The sequence below is a fragment of the Arvicanthis niloticus genome, chromosome 14 (genome assembly GCF_011762505.2).
Source record: "Arvicanthis niloticus isolate mArvNil1 chromosome 14, mArvNil1.pat.X, whole genome shotgun sequence".
Classification (NCBI taxonomy): Eukaryota; Metazoa; Chordata; class Mammalia; order Rodentia; family Muridae; genus Arvicanthis; species Arvicanthis niloticus.
In genome coordinates, this window is record NC_047671.1 from 52,325,727 (window position 1) to 52,341,845 (window position 16,119).

The 16,119-nt window shown below is 38.5% G+C and overlaps 1 protein-coding gene and 1 pseudogene across 2 annotated transcripts in view; one reads left to right on the plus strand and one right to left on the minus strand.

The window, feature by feature from the left end:
* The window catches only part of Ctnna1 (catenin alpha 1), a 126,705-nt gene that overhangs the window by 102,447 nt on the left and 8,139 nt on the right, over positions 1–16,119 (minus strand). The gene's annotated exons all lie outside the window — the stretch shown is intronic.
* LOC117719544 (ATP synthase F(0) complex subunit f, mitochondrial pseudogene) lies at positions 10,630–10,973 on the plus strand (annotated as a pseudogene).

A 16,119-nucleotide genomic window follows, 5' to 3' on the forward strand; every position in this document is an offset into this window, starting at 1 on the left:
AAGAAATTAGAATCGTGGCATATGTGAGAAGGGAGACGCAAACGTACGCAGGGAATAGACCTGCTCAATTGTTTTCTTACATTAAGGGCAAGGCTGCTCCAGTAGAAAGGATAAGAACTTTTCGAAGTACAGAAAAATGTATGCTTTGGCAAAAAAATGGTTAAGAGACCCAAATTAATGGTGTAAATGAATGGCATTGACATAGATGGCTTGGTAGATACAGGAGCTGACTGTAGTATACTTTCCCAAAAGTCTTAGAATCCAGATTGGCTACTTCAGAAGGTTTACACACAGTTTACAGGAATTGGTAAATTATCAGGAATAAGTCAAAGTGTCTGATGGATTAACTGTGTGGAAACAGAAGGGCAAACAGGGAAATTGAAACTTGGGTAGCTGACATACCCATAAATTTATGGGAATGGGATCTTTGGATCCTTTATAGCAATGGGGCACACAAATTAAAATTCCTGCAATTCTAGGGACAGTAAGTGAAGAAATTAAGTGTGATGTGGTAGATGTTCCTGGGGAAGGTATTGATACAGGGATCGAGGAAAATCACAAACTGTGTCCATGATCCAAAAACAGGATATCACAGGAATCGAATTTCCAAACTTATAAAAGGGGCCACTGCTGACATACCAACAGCTTGCCCCCAAAATGGTTATCAAACAGACCTGTGTGGCAAGAGCAGTGGCCCATAACAAAAGAAAAATTGCAGGCACTTGAACAACTGGTAAAGAGCAGCTGGAGGTTCAACACATAAAAGAGTCTACAAGCCCATGGAATTCCCCTGTGTTTGATATAAAAAATAGATTAGGAAAATGAAGGAAGATACCAGATTTAAAAGCAACTAGCAAGGTAATTCAGCCAATGGATCCTTTACAGCCTGGACTTCCTTTATAATCTTTGTATAGGGCAAGACCATGGCCTATAAAAATAATTGACTTGAAAGATTACTTTTTCACAATACGCTTGCATAAGCAGAACAGGGAAAGGTTTGCTTTCTCAGTACCTACTTTGAATAATAGTCATCCACTAAAGAGATACCACTAGAAGGTACAAGCACAGGGAATGTTAAATAATCCAACTTTATGTCAGTACTTCATAAGCAATTCCCTTGATCTATCACTTATCATTATATGGATGACATTCTGTTGGCTGATTCTGAAAAAAATGTTTTAGAGAATATGTTTAAGGTAACATAAAAAATTCTGCCATGGTGGGGGTTACAGGTTGCTCCAGAAAAAAATACAAAGAAGAGATTCATTTAGTTATTTGGGTTATAAAACCAACCAACAAAAAAAATCCCACCACAAAAGGTACAGATCCACAGGGACCAACTGAAAACACTTAATGATTTTCAAAATTTAATGTGAGTTATTAACTGGATGAGGCTTACAATTAGATTAAGTACATATGAGCTAAGTAATTTGTTTCAAACATTACAAGGAGATTCCAACTTAAACAGTCCAAGATCTCTAACAGCTAAAGCAGAAAAAGAATTAATTCTTGTAGAACAAAGACTGCAAGAGGCATATGTAATCAAATTGATTCTAAACTTGCTTCTATTCTGGTCATTTTGCTTTCAATTCATTCTCCTACTGGGCTCATTATGCAAAGAGAAGATAGTATTATGAAATAGATTTTCTTCTTTGGCCATAAAGTAAAAAATTGAAGATATATACAAAAGATTTGAGTTCATTATAAAAGGTAGAATAAATTTACGCCAATTGTAAGGAATAGATCCAACCAAAACTGTAGTATCTCTTACAAATGCTGAGATTATGTCATTATGGGGATCAATGAACTGGCAAAGAACTTGTAGCAATTACTTGGGTGAAATTAATAACAAATATCCAAAAAGCAAATGTATACAGTTCATTAAAAAAAAAAAAAAAACTAATTGAATTCTTCCACATATCATAAAGAGAACACCAATTCCAGAGGTGCCAACATTTTATTACTGATGCAAAAAAGATGGGGATGGCAGGTTATAAATCAGACAAAATGAGCAAGGTACTCAAAAAAGTCCATATACCTCAATTCAAAAGTCAGAATTATATGAAATCCTTATGATATTATTAGATTATCTCTTAACATAACCACTGATTCTTTAAAAAGAAAAGAAAAAAAAAAAAAAAAAAGAGACTGCATATAAAAACTGCTGAATTTGTACCTGAAACTCAGAATTAACCTCATTATGTATACAATTATAACAGGCCATCAGAAGTAAAATAATCCATTATATATTACTCATATTTGGTCTCATATAGGTTTGCCAGGTCCATTAGCTCAAGGAAACGATGAAACTAGTTAGGAAATGTGTTACAAGCCTCAAATTTTCATGAAAAATATCATATTAATGTGAGAGGTTTAAAGAATTTTCATCAGCCGGGAGGTGGTGGCACACGCCTTTAATCCCAGCACTTGGGAGGCAGAGGCAGGCAGATTTCTGAGTTCGAGGCCAGCCTGGTCTACAGAGTGAGTTCCAGGATAGCCAGGACTACACAGAGAAACCCTGTCTCGAAAAAACCAAAAAGAAAGAAAAGAAAAGAAAAAAAAGAAAGAAAGAAAAAAGTCCTGCTTGTTCTCTATACAATCAAATTCAGTTACTTGCTGGAAGTAACCCTAGGGGTACCAAAAGAAATGACATCTGGCAGATGGATGTTTTCCATTTTACAGAATTTGGAAAACTAAGGTACATATACCATACCACTGACACAAACTCAGGGTGCAAACTGACAACTGCTTTAAGTTCTGAAAAGGCTGTGTTATTATATACTTATTGAAAATAATGACAATTATGAGGCTACCTACACAAATTAAGACTGATAATGCTCCCTCATATGTACCCAATAAAATGAAACAATCTTTATATATTACAATATAAAGCATGTTACTGGCATACCACACAATCACACAGGACAAACAGCTACATAAGAGTCAATCATACCTTAAAAGAGACGCTTATTAAACAAAAAGGGAGAATAAAAACCCTCAAAGACAGATTAAATAATGCCTTGTTAACTCTACATTTTCTTAACATTGGTGGAAAAAGAAACAACAGCAGCTGAAAGATACTGGGTTATTAACATTGGAAACCTGAAATACTTTTAAGACAGGGACATGGTTATGCTTATGTATCTACAGGGAATGAGAAATAGTTACCAACAACACTTATAAAGAGTAGATCTGACCAGGGAAAACCTCTTATCAGCTGAGACATCAGTATCTTCACAAGGCAAATAGCCCAGGTGATTTATTTTCACACTGTCTCTGATTTCTCAAAAATATGCTTGCACAACAACTTCAAACAGGCTAGCCAAAATGATAATTACACAGAGACTGGACAACACACAACCTGGATAAAAACAGAGACTAGGCAACAAATGCTACAGCTAGGTTTTTTTTTTCCCCTCTTATTAACTTTTTTTAATTTAATTTATTTTTTCTTATTCACTTTACATCCTGCATTGCTCCATCTTGGTCACCCCCTCCCATAGTCCTTCCCCCATTCCCTTCTCCTCTGTGCGTGTGTGGGTCCCCCTGGGTATTCTCCCACCCTGTCACTTCAAGTCTCCATGAGGCTAGGAGCATCCTCTCCCACTGAAGACAAACAAGGCAGCCAGCCCAGCTAGAAGAACATATCCCGTGTACAGGCAACAGCTTTTGAGATGGCCCCCACTCCAGTTGTTTGGGACCCACATGAATACCAAGCTGCACATCTGCTACATATGTACTGGGGATTAAACACTTTGTCCCTTGGTCTCCAAACAGGAATTCTTCACCCTAATTCAGCATGAAGCAATTATAAGACCACCATCCCAATCCCCTTAAATTGGAATGGATGCTTTGGTTGATATGTTACAGTTGTTATCATCTAGGACTGTAGGCTTAAATTATTTGTACATTGATAGAAATTTATGGTTGCTTTGTTTTTATTGTATCGTGACAGAAATATAAGTCTGTTTTATTTGAATTATTGTATACTGATAGGAATTTAAGAATGCTCTGTTTTTATTGTGTATTAATAGAAATGTAAAGCTATTTTATTTGAATTATTGTATACTGATAGGAATTTAAGGTTGTTTTGTTTGGATCATTGTATACTGATAGGAATTTAAAGTTGTTTTGTGGAATTATTGTATATTAATAAAAATTTAAGGTTGGTTTTTTTAGACTATATTGTACATAAGTTTATTTAAAATATGATGCAAAGGTCTACTTTTATGGTTCTTATAATTATTTTTATTATGTGTAGACTGTTAATGTTAGGGGAAAAAACAATTTTTAAACAAAAAGGAGGATATGAAGTGGAAATTTCTGGTTGTGTCATGTGATGCAAACTCACATGATATTTTGCTGAAGTAAGACACATGACAGAACATGGGATGTTTGGAGAGGGTATAAACAGGACTCAATGGACAGTGACGGGGTGCTCGCATAGCTAGCTGTGCAACTCTTTGCTGGTCTTGAGTTTTCACTGATCTTCATTTTGTTGAGAGAGGCAGAAGAGAGGCATGGCATTCAGCTGATCCTAGTCACTTCCACTGACCCCATGACAATTCAGCAGAGGCCTGGCTGTGCTGCCATTGCTGATTTGTGTTTGACGACTCTTTTAAACTGGACTGTTAGTAACCTGACACTATAGAACTGGACTGCTGGTATCCTGACAAACGAAGATTGGATTCGCCCAGAGAACACAGAGAACACAGAGAACACTTCTACACAGGTCCACATGCCCTTGTCCTATTTACCATCTTTTCTCCCTACTTGTGGACAGACAGCAGGCTAGAACAGGGTCAAAGTGTTTGAGAACCATTATTAAAGAAGGCTTTGAAAACTCTAAGCCTACACCCAGGTGCTCCATGTATATGGTGCACATATAGCAAACACTGAAGTGGACATTTCTGGTTTCTTTGGAGACTCAGTTGTGTCATGTGAGGTTTTTCTGGAAGCTGCCTTGTGAGAGGGTGTTTTGCTGAAGCGGACACATGAGAGGGCATGATGTTTTACTGGAGCAGACGCTTGAAAGAGCATGTGATGTCTAGAAAGAATATAAATATAACCCCATAGACAGTGAGTGGACACTCTTGCATTGCTAATGCCTTGCAACACTATATATTGGCTAATTCTTGCTGCTTCCATAGACTCATGCTAATTCACCAGAGCAGTGAGGTCTCTTACTGGATTAAGCTGCTGCTACTTATTCATGTTTGGTGTTTGCTATTGGGACTGGACTGCTGATACCCTGACAACAAAGATTGGAACTGCCCACAAAAAACTACTTCTAAGCAGGTCCTCAACTCCCTTGTCTTAGTAACAATTTTTCTCCCCTACCTCTGGGCTAGAAGGGAGGTTGAATCATTAGAAAATTCTAAACAAAGAAGGCTCTGAAAAATCTGTATGATGCCTTTGGAAGCTAGAGGCTTTGGATCCCCTAGAACTGGAGTTACATATCAACTGCCTGACATGGGTGTGGGAACCAAATGTGGGCTCTCTGCAAAAGTAATATGCATTCTTAATCACTGAGTCATCTCTCCAACCCCCAAACAAAGACTTTTAAAAGATACTTAATTGACACTACATCAATCTAACTAAACTGTTTAAGTTCTTCATTAGTGTCTATGACTTCCCAACCCATATTTTTGACAAGTTTACAGTACTGTACATGGGTTCCTCCTGTGGAGTAGGCCTATATCCTATCAGAAGATGATCGGTTACCCCCATAACAGTCACACCACTATTACACAAGAGAGCAGATCTTTCTTATCCGGTTGTTATTGCAGTAAGGTTCACATCTAATTAAAACCACTGATGCCTTTTTCTCCTCTACTAGCCTACACAGGCAGCACCTTTCACCACTATAAAAAGTAGCCAACGGGGAGCTTCCAGTTCAACTGCACCTTGCAAGCAAGGTATATGGTTGGTATCTGCAACAACAGGGTCTTTCACTAATGTCAGTGGTTCTCAACCTTCCTACCACTGCAACTCTTTTATATAGTACCTCATATTGCAGAACTGTATAACATAAATAACCATGGAATTATTTTTGTTGCTGCTTCATAACTATAATTTTGCTATTGTTATGAATCATAATGTAAACATCTAATATGCAGGATATGCAACCCCAAAGGGGTCACAGCTTAAGACCCATTGACTTATGTTATCTCTCAACAGCCTTTGAATTGTTTTATTAAACTTAATTTTCTCAAGTTTAATATATGTTCCATGTTTTAGGATTAGAAGCAAGGGGCTGGGAGATAGCTCAATGGTTAAATTTAAAGGTAACAATACTTAACACATTTTTATGTTCCATAAGATACTAGCAAAAAAAAAGATACTAGCAAAGTACTGTGTACAGGGCACAGCAGTGTAAGCTGAATTGAATGTATGCAACCTGTTTGAAAATATTCACACAAACTTACCAAGAAAAAATTCTTGCCTTCATCTTAACATATTCTCCTGGTTATTTACAATTAATGGTATTGTTTAGAATAACTAAACAAATAACTTTTAAAGCTCTTGGCAGCTTCTAGTTTTCCAATTAACTTACAGAGCACTCTTTTCCAAAATCAATTATAAAATCTGCTAGAGCTAGCCAACCTTAATAATAATAAAAAAAAACAAAAAAAAAAAAAAAACCCAGCAAGCTTAAGTTTTCCCAGGAAGAATTATATTAGTGGAATGAAATGAAAAGTTAAAATGTAGTTATTTGGTCTTCATTATCTTAAAAAGTGATCTTGTCTATAATGCAAATATTGCTACAAATTCAGAAAGAGAGTCAACTGCTTGTCTAGCAAACAGTATGAAAAAAAAAAAAAGCAAGAAAGGAAATACAACACAGTTCCATCAGAACCCAAGGGAGCTGACTGTTGGCAAACTGCCTCTTTGTGAAAAGAGCTATACACCTTCTCACAAGACATTACAAGTTCATATACAACAGAATGGTCACATCATTCCTAAAATGTGTCTTTTCCAAAGCTTTTCTATCCTTGGGATGCTAGTCGTCGCCAATTTTTTAAACAGCAAGGTTATGTTAATGAAATGTTAGGGTGGTTCATTTAAATGCAAATCAGGAGATTTAGAAATGAAAAGTACCCACTGCAGCGTTAACTTGTCACACTACACAGGATCCAGGACTGTGAATTACTCTGTACAGTCATAGGTGTGCCAGGCTATATCTGCATTAAGCAGACTTAACACAGCTGTGGGAACCTCAGCTCCCAATTCTCTTGGTAACTGCCAAAAAACAAAGTAACCCTGATAATTAACTCACTCTGAAAACCAAATTTTACTTGACTAAATCTCTAAATCCCAGTCTATCATCGACTCTGCACGGTAAACTAGTTGAGATTAAGGGAGCAGTAAGGAAATATTAAGTTTTAAATGAAGACAGTCCTCATAAAGAGAAAATTGTTTTCTTATAATTATATAGCCAATATTTCTAACTACAATTTCAGATTCATCATCTCCGTCAGGTCTGACAGCCAAACTATATATAACCAGAGCAAAAAGTTCCCATACAGCTGGCAAGTATAATGCTCTTGAAGAGGACCAAGAGTTCCAGGACAGCTCCAACTACACAGAGGCCTAACTAAAATCTGTCTGATATCACTTCAGAGCAAGTGCTTATCTCCAGTTGTGAGTAACACCAGCACCTCCCAGCAACCACTAACTGAAAAACAGAGTGGGTAGTAAAACAGAAACCAAATCAAAAACAAAAACCTAAGAAATTATAAGGCATTACAGATCTTTGAACTTTGTTTCTCCTTACTTATATATTCTAGAATCATTCTATTCTTATTGTTTATAACAATTATTTTTAAAAATGCTAAAAATAAATCTTCTCCAAAGCGGAAGGTCTATATAGAGTCAGCTTGCTATAATTGTAACAAATACATGAGATAATCAACATTTTGTTGTTTTGTTTCATTTTTAGCCCCCAGCTGGAGATAATCAACTAACTTTGAAAACATTGGTTTGGGTCAGGCATAGTGATGCAAGCCATTAAATCCAGCACTTAAGAGGCGGAGGCAGAGGCAGATGGATCTCTTGAGTTCCCAGGCCACCCTGGTCTACAGAAAGAGTTCCCAGTCAGCCAGAGTTACACAGAGAGACCCTGTCCCAAAAAAACAAAAAAGATTATATTTATATTTAGCTCATGATTTTAGGTATTTTAGTGTGTAACTGGTTCCACAACTTTGAACCTGTAACAGCACACCAAGAAAAACAAGGTGAAATGAAGTCTACTGGCCAATGGGGTAGGGAGCCCCAATGTCCTATAAACCCCTTGGAAGAAATGCCTCCAGTGACTTAAAGACTTCCCATTAGGCCCCATCTCCTAAAGCAGTGGTTCTCAACCTCTGGGTTGAGACCCATTTGGCAAACCGCTTATCTCCAAAAATATTTACAATAAAATCCCTAACAGGAGCAAAACTGCAGTTGTGAAGTAACAACAAAAATAATTTTATGGTTGGAGGCCAACCATGTCCCTCCAAGGAGACTGTAGGTTCTTTTCCCTCCCCTTCTCTCTCCTTCCTAGTTCTTACCTCAGTCAACACTGACCACATAACCCTCCTAGTATATGTGTAAGACAGCAGTGTTAAGCTCAGTGACAGCACTTTCTTAGTAATTGCTGAGCCCTGGACTTATAGAGTGTGGGTGGAAGGGTTGTTACCCATGAATCTACATTCCCTGCTGTTCTACAAGCAGCTCTTGTTATTATTGTCATTGGATGGAGGAACAAGGAGTATAAAGTCAAAACCTTACTCAGTCAACTTCACCTGATCCTGTCCGCCAGCCTTCCCAGCCCCACGCAAGTAGAACAGGAAGGCCTCCGGGTCTTTGCATTCACTTTTCCTCTGCCAAGAGAGCCTTCAGAATTTTTCAACTGGAAAACTACTCATCTTTCAAGACTCAGACACATCCTGTCCTCTACTTCACGGAAAGGGTTGTTCCTGCTTCTCTAGATTTCCTCCAGAATTTGCCACATGAAACTATAAAACTGAGTCACTGTGAACACACATGGATCATGGTTTGTTCTAAGACAAGATCTTGCCATTAAGCCCTTACATAGAAAAGTCTCCTGACTCAGTCTCCCACCAAAGTGATTAAGATGACTGCAAATGTGTGCCACCAAAACCAGTAAACCAGCACTTAAAAACAAACTAACAAACAAACAAAATCACTTACCAGGCAGTGGTGATGCACAGCACTCAGGAGGCAGGGGCAGGTAGATTTCTGAGTTCTGAGGCCAGCCTGGTCTACAGAGCAAGTTGCAGGACAGCTCAAACTACACAGAGAAACCCTATTCCTAATCCAGTTTAACAATTATTTACAGAGGAATGAAGGACAGGGGACAACTTTGTTAATTCTCTCCTACACTGTGGTTTCCAGGAATTCTAATCGTCCTGCCTGAAGGCAGGTGTGTTTCCTGTGGAGCCTTCTCTCTGGCCCGTCACTTTTCTGATTCAACTAAAATAACACTCTACTTAGGTGCTCGAGTACATGCTTATAATCTTGTATGTTCAACTTACATGACTCAAAACTACTTCAGTTTTCATCTAGCAACACTGACATATAGAAAGAAATAAGAAAAAAGATTAGCAAAAATCAATACAGATTGCAATTCCCACCTATCACTGTATTACCAGGGTTAATGTCATCAGCTGGGAAGCTTACGATCTCTCTAGCATCTTGCACACTGGCAGACTATTAATGAAGGTCTATATTTAAGTGACTACTTCCCAATGTTATTCGCATTCAGCATAACACTTCCTTATATTCAATAATACTACCTAGAAAACAGCCTTTATCTTTCACTAGTCTTAAATTAGTTTAAATTTTTCCCCAAAGGTTAGCATTTTCCATTCCCTTGAATTTCACCCCTTCCCAAGGGATCAAGCTCACATTTCATTTGACCATTCTCTCTAAAATGACAGGTTTTTAAAGATACACTTCAAAGTCAGTGTAAAGCTTTTCTGAGAATCAAATGAACCCCACAGATCAATGAAAGTTTAAAGAAAAAAAGGTAACATGTGATTATAGGAAACCTTTGTCAGATCCCCAGAAACAGAAAATCCCACAAGCCTCCTTGGTGATATAACCTGCCTCTCCTTTTCAGCATCTGTTTTATTCACTCCCCTATATTTTATAAATTATGATTAAGAGCTCAAATTAATAACAAAGTACATAATATAATGAAATATCCAACATAGTATAAGTAAACGGTAATAATGCATCTTTACTTGGAAAAAACACATATATTGGAGCCAACCACACAAGACAAATGGACCATTAGCAAAGGCCCCTCTCCTTCAGGTCACTAGAAATGGGACACACTGAATGTGTTTCCTGAGTTATGATGGTACTTCCACCTTCAAGAACACCCTGAAGCTTAACCTGACTAATAAAGCAGGACATGACTACATAACCTAATCTTACTCAGGTTTCCACCTCAATTCTTCAATTCTGAAGTCAAATACTAATAAAATAATATAAACTAAAACAATAAAACATTTTCATGACAATAGAAAGTCCACTTATTTTGCCAATTTTAACAACACTAACTCAGAAAAAGACAAAGAAAAAGCACAGCTTTGATTCTGTGGACACCAGGACTTCGAGATGGCGTAGCTCGTGCCACTGAAGGGGAGAAGAGGCTCATGGAGGTTTAACTTGGAAAGCTGCCGAGCTGGATACTAATTCGGGATTTCACCCCCAGTGGCACTGCAGAAGCCTTTTGGAGAGGGCATGGCCAGTATTACAACAAGTACATCGAAAGGCAGCATCTCCGGGATCACCATGGCGCTGGCAGCCTGCATGGTGTTCAGCTACTGCATTTCTTACAAGGAACTCAAACATGAGTGGCGACGCAAGTACCACTGAAGAGGGGTCACTGGAGGGCACTGCATGGCCAAGCATAACCTCCTGTCCCACTCCGATCTAGGAAGACTTCAACTGGCCAAACCTTCATACCCTGACTGAGAACTAGCATCCAATAGAAGGTGACTGACTGGTTCACAAAAAAAAAAAAAAAAAAAAAAAAAAAAAGCAAGCAAAGCTAGCAAGCACAGCTTTATATAATGGCAGGAAACCAAAATTAGATAATCCAGGAAATAGCCTTTAAATTAGCAATTCAAAAATAAGATAAATTATAACACTAAGATTAAATTGGATTAATCATTAAAAATTCTAACACTAATTTAAATATTTTGTAATGTCTTTTCAGTCTTTTTTTTAAACCTCAGTGGTTTAGACCACTTGTTACTCTTACAGAGGATTGGGTTCATTTCCCAGCACCACAGAGCAACTTACAACTGTCTATAACTCCAGTTCAGGAGATCTGATGTCCTCTTTTCTGACCTCTGATGGTATCAGGAACATACATGGTACAGACACATACATACATGCAAGCAAAACATGCATATACATAAAGTAAATAAATCTAAAAATTAAATTTTAATGCTAAAAATGAAAGTTACATAAGTTCCACAATTCCATTTCTTCTTTCAATAAATCAATAAGAAAAGGCTAACATTTTAAAAATCAAATTACACACACTACTTGTTTCAAGTGATCAAATATTAGTTACAAATGGTTAGACCATCAAAGTCGCCTATTTCTGATAGTAGGGCTGGAAAGATGGCTCAGCAGTTAAGAGCACTGACTGCTCTTCCAGAGGTCCTGAGTTCAATTCCCAGCAACCACATGGTGACTCACCAAGGGTTCTGATGGGATCTGATGCCCTCTTCTGGTGAATACAGCTAGAGTGTACTCATACATAAATAAAAATTTAAAAAAAAAAAAAAAAAAGTTCTAACCGACAGGCAGTGGTCGGCGCACGCCTTTAATCCCAGCACTTGGGAGGCAGAGGCAGGCGGGTTTCTGAGTTCGAGGCCAGCCCGGTCTACAGCGTGAGTTCCAGGACAGCCAGAAACCCTGTGGGGGGTGGGGGGGGAAGGTTCTAACCAAAACAAACAAGCAAAACAAAAAATACTGACATTTTATTGTGAAGCATGGTTACTTTTACACACTTTGAACTTTAATGGTTAATTCAGTACTGTGCTTTCACCACTTGCAGAAAAATTAAACTAAGCAAATAAAGGAAGATTGTCCCAAATCATTACACTGTTAGGTCCTGACCCCCAGCATGAGGGCTGAGCAGAGCACTAGACTGCACAAGAACATCCTCAGCAAGCTCACTGGCACTGCTCTGTCGGGTTCTCCCTCATGCCCAATGCTTAACTCCCTGTGTCCCATAAGGAAACAGAAGGTGCTAATGGTCAGATTCTTCATTTTTCATTCATGTCACTACCACTTTATCCCATACAGAACGAAAAATGTGCTCTCCTCCACTGAATTTTTAAATTTTTTTCAATCTTTCCCTATTTTTATATGCATATATTTCTACACGTATGTATGTGTTATTGGTGTGGGGAGAGATTGCTAGCAAATGTGGACCTGAGCATGCTACAGCACAGAGGTCAAAGGATAACCGTGAGTTATCAGAAGGACAACTGATGCACAAGGACAACTGATCATTCCAAAAAAAGTTATGTAGTCACCCAAAGCAAGGTAAATGAATTTACCTCCAAGAACTGCACAAGCATACAACTAAACCATTTGATATTAAGTTGCAATTAATACTAAAATTATATAATATGCTTCCAGAGCCACAGCAACACAAACTCTAAAGAGGCTGAAGGAAGATTACAGATGAGAAGGGGAGTCTGAAACCATCTGAGACACAGAGCACTGCTGGACAAACAGACAATTGAGGGTCATACTCTAAATGACACCAGCACCCACTTGGAGCTCTCACAGACTCACTACATACCTACACAGCAGAAAGGAGACGTCCACCTGTATCCAAGGAATGTCAGCTATCATCCAAATCCTCTAGTTTCACTCAACAACTAGTCTAATAAAAACAGACAACCAATAGAGCCTGAATTCTAAAGTGTAAAATACTATGACATACCACAGATAAAGTAAATTTATGGAGGAGAAACTGGCAAAAAAAAAAAAATTTTTTTTTTCTTTTTTGTGGTGGGTTTTGGTTAGTGGTTTGAGACTGGGTCTCTCTATAAACCTTAGCTGTCCTGGAACTCACTATGTAGACCAGGCTGGTCTTGAACTCAAGAGATCAGCCAGCCTGCCTCTGCCTCCTAAGTGCTGCAATTAAAGACTAGTGCCACCATGGCTGGCCTAAAATTTTTAAAGCTGTAAGAAAAAGCTTATCTTGTAAGTAACCCAACTATCCCTAAACAAATGAACAAAAAAATCAAAATGTGGTATATAGAGTCAGAGAGATGGTTCAATAGGTAAAGTCACTTGCCTCACAAACCTTGCCATCTGTACCAAGAAATAAAAAGCCATATGCAGGGGGCAGCCAGATGGCACAACAATTAAAGTGCTTATCACCAAGCCTGACAACCTAAGTTCAAATCCTTAGTACCCACATGGTAGAAGCAGAGAACCAATTCCTACAAGTGGTCCTCTTATCTCCATATTTGTGCCATGGCCCACATATACAGAAAATAAATTAATGGAGGGGCTGAAGAAATAGCTCAGCAGCTAAGGCACTTACTACTCTTACAGAGGGGACACTGAGAGCAGGCAGCTGACAACCTGTAAATGCAGTTCTAGAGCCCTCTCTGGCTGCAGTAGATACCTGCACACAGTGCCCATACTCAGGAACATTCACATATAAATAAAATTCATGATTGTAATAAAAGAAATTTCAAGCTAAACTGATGATCTGTCTGTAATCCCAGCAACCATACAGAGTGATGGAAGTGGAGTCACCTACCCACAGCTATCCTAGAGCATTAAGCACAACAGCAAGAACTAGAGAGAGCCATTGGGTAAAGCCAACTGCCACCAAGCCTGATCACCAACTCTCACTCTGTAAAGATAAAACAGATTCCCATAATTTGTTCTCTGACCGCCACACTCTTATGGTATGTATGTATCCACACACATGCAAAAAAATTAAATGTTTAAAAAGAGCATCTCCCTCAAAACAAGGGTGCAAGAACCAACTCCCAAAAGTTGTCCTCTGGCCTGCCTACACACACACACCACACATACCCCTGCACCCATACACATACCATACATGCACACATACTACGTAAACACACACAAATACAAAATATGGTACACATGTACAATGGAATGATACTCAACTTTAAAAGGCGGATTCTCGAAGGAAGACAGCATTATAGGGAACATCAATAATCCTACTCATTTAAACAACTATATTGGCAGAGTCTATCTGATTTAACTACTTTGGAACACTTGAGGTTCTACAAGCCAGGGTTTGTGGTGCACACGTTAAGTCCCAGTGCTCAGGAGACAATGCAGATAGATCTGAGTTTGAGACCAGCCATTCTACAGAGTTCTAGGTCAGCCAGTGATACACAAGACAAACCCTGTCTTAGAAAATAATGAAAAAAAAAAAAGTCCTGAAACTTCTAGGAAAAGGCTGGGATCAATGCAGACTAGGCAAATTCCATTTTAGCTTTGCTTAGCAGTGACTCTCTATCCCCCTAGCCAGGCACATTTTACCCAACAGCTTGCCAGATGGGCAAATAAGGGTCCTACCCTCCAGATAATGAGAACTTGTACTTATTGTTAATTACTGCTTCTAATCAGAGAGATACAGAAACAGAAGCACATCCACTATTATACCTCTGCTAATGCTAGTTCTCCTCCAGCTAAATATAACTCCTCCCCAAATGTAATGAACCAACACCTTTCTTCCCTCCTACTTAATTTTTCTCTTAATTCTCTTCTGGGGATGGGGGTTTAAAAAATGTAAAACCAATCATATAGGGGAAAGAGGTGATTAGAATGTTATCATGGTGCTTCTTGGTCCTCTGTGTTTTTACATATGGACTGAGTATGTTAGTCCCCAGTTGGTAGGACTGAGCATGGTAATATGACTATAATCCCTAGCTAGTATTAGTACTGGGTAGGCTGAGGCAAGAGGATCTTGAGTTTAAGGCAAGCCTTTGAGGATTTTGTCTTCAAAGAGAGGGAGGGTCTGGTGAAAGGTCATTAAGATACAGGGGTGCTGCCCTCAGTAAAGCACAAGTGGACATGTTCAATATATAATCCTTATAAAAATATTATAGACATACAACCAGTCAGGCACAGTAGTGCATGCCTATCTCTGCCTTCCTATGGGCAGGACTGTTTGAGCTAGTGTGCCCACTGTTTTATGGCGTGCTAAGAATAGGAATTGAGGCCCACATGTATGTGAAGCAACACTTTATCTCCTGAAACATCCCCTCAGCCAGTAACTTAGCATCTACTGACTACTGTGAACAAAGAAACAAATCTGGTACCACAGACCCAGAATGATAAAAATGAACATCTTGACTTGAAGGACTTCACCATCTAGCAGAGCACCTAGCAAAATAAATTTTACTATCAAAAAAAATTGTTAGCGAACCGCCGGTGGCTCGGCCCTTAAGGCGCCCGCCCGCAGAGGGCGCACCGTCTCTTGGTCCTCGGGTTTGAGTCCCGCCGTCCCATTTCCCACATCTCCTGGGAAAAAAAAATTGTTAAAGATTTATTTATTTTTATGTATGAGTACACTAGCCTTCTTGAGACACACCAGAAGAGGGCAACAGATCCCATTACAGATGGTTGTGAGCCACCATGTGGTTGCTGGGAATTGAACTCAGGACCTCTGGAAGAGCAGTCAGTGCTCTTAACTGCTGAGCTATCATCTCTCCAGCACTACAATCAGAATTTTAAGGTAAGTAAGTTAACAACATGGGAATATTTAAATGATAAACTTGATTCATCCGTTTACCCCTAAGAAAACCCACTTAATATAAATAAAAATATAGCTTGTCCAGCACTCCATAACAGAAAGACTGTATTAGCATTTTATCACATCAGAAGTGAAAATAAACACCTTTATACATCAGCATCACCATCATATTAGACAGATTTTTAAAAAAAGAGTTAAAAAATCCGAAAATCATGCTATCATAATTCAGATAACCGACATATAATCAATGAAAAATTAGCAACAATAAACACCTCAACACATAATTCTAACTCTATTGTTTAGTTTAGCCTTTTAAGAATTATATATTG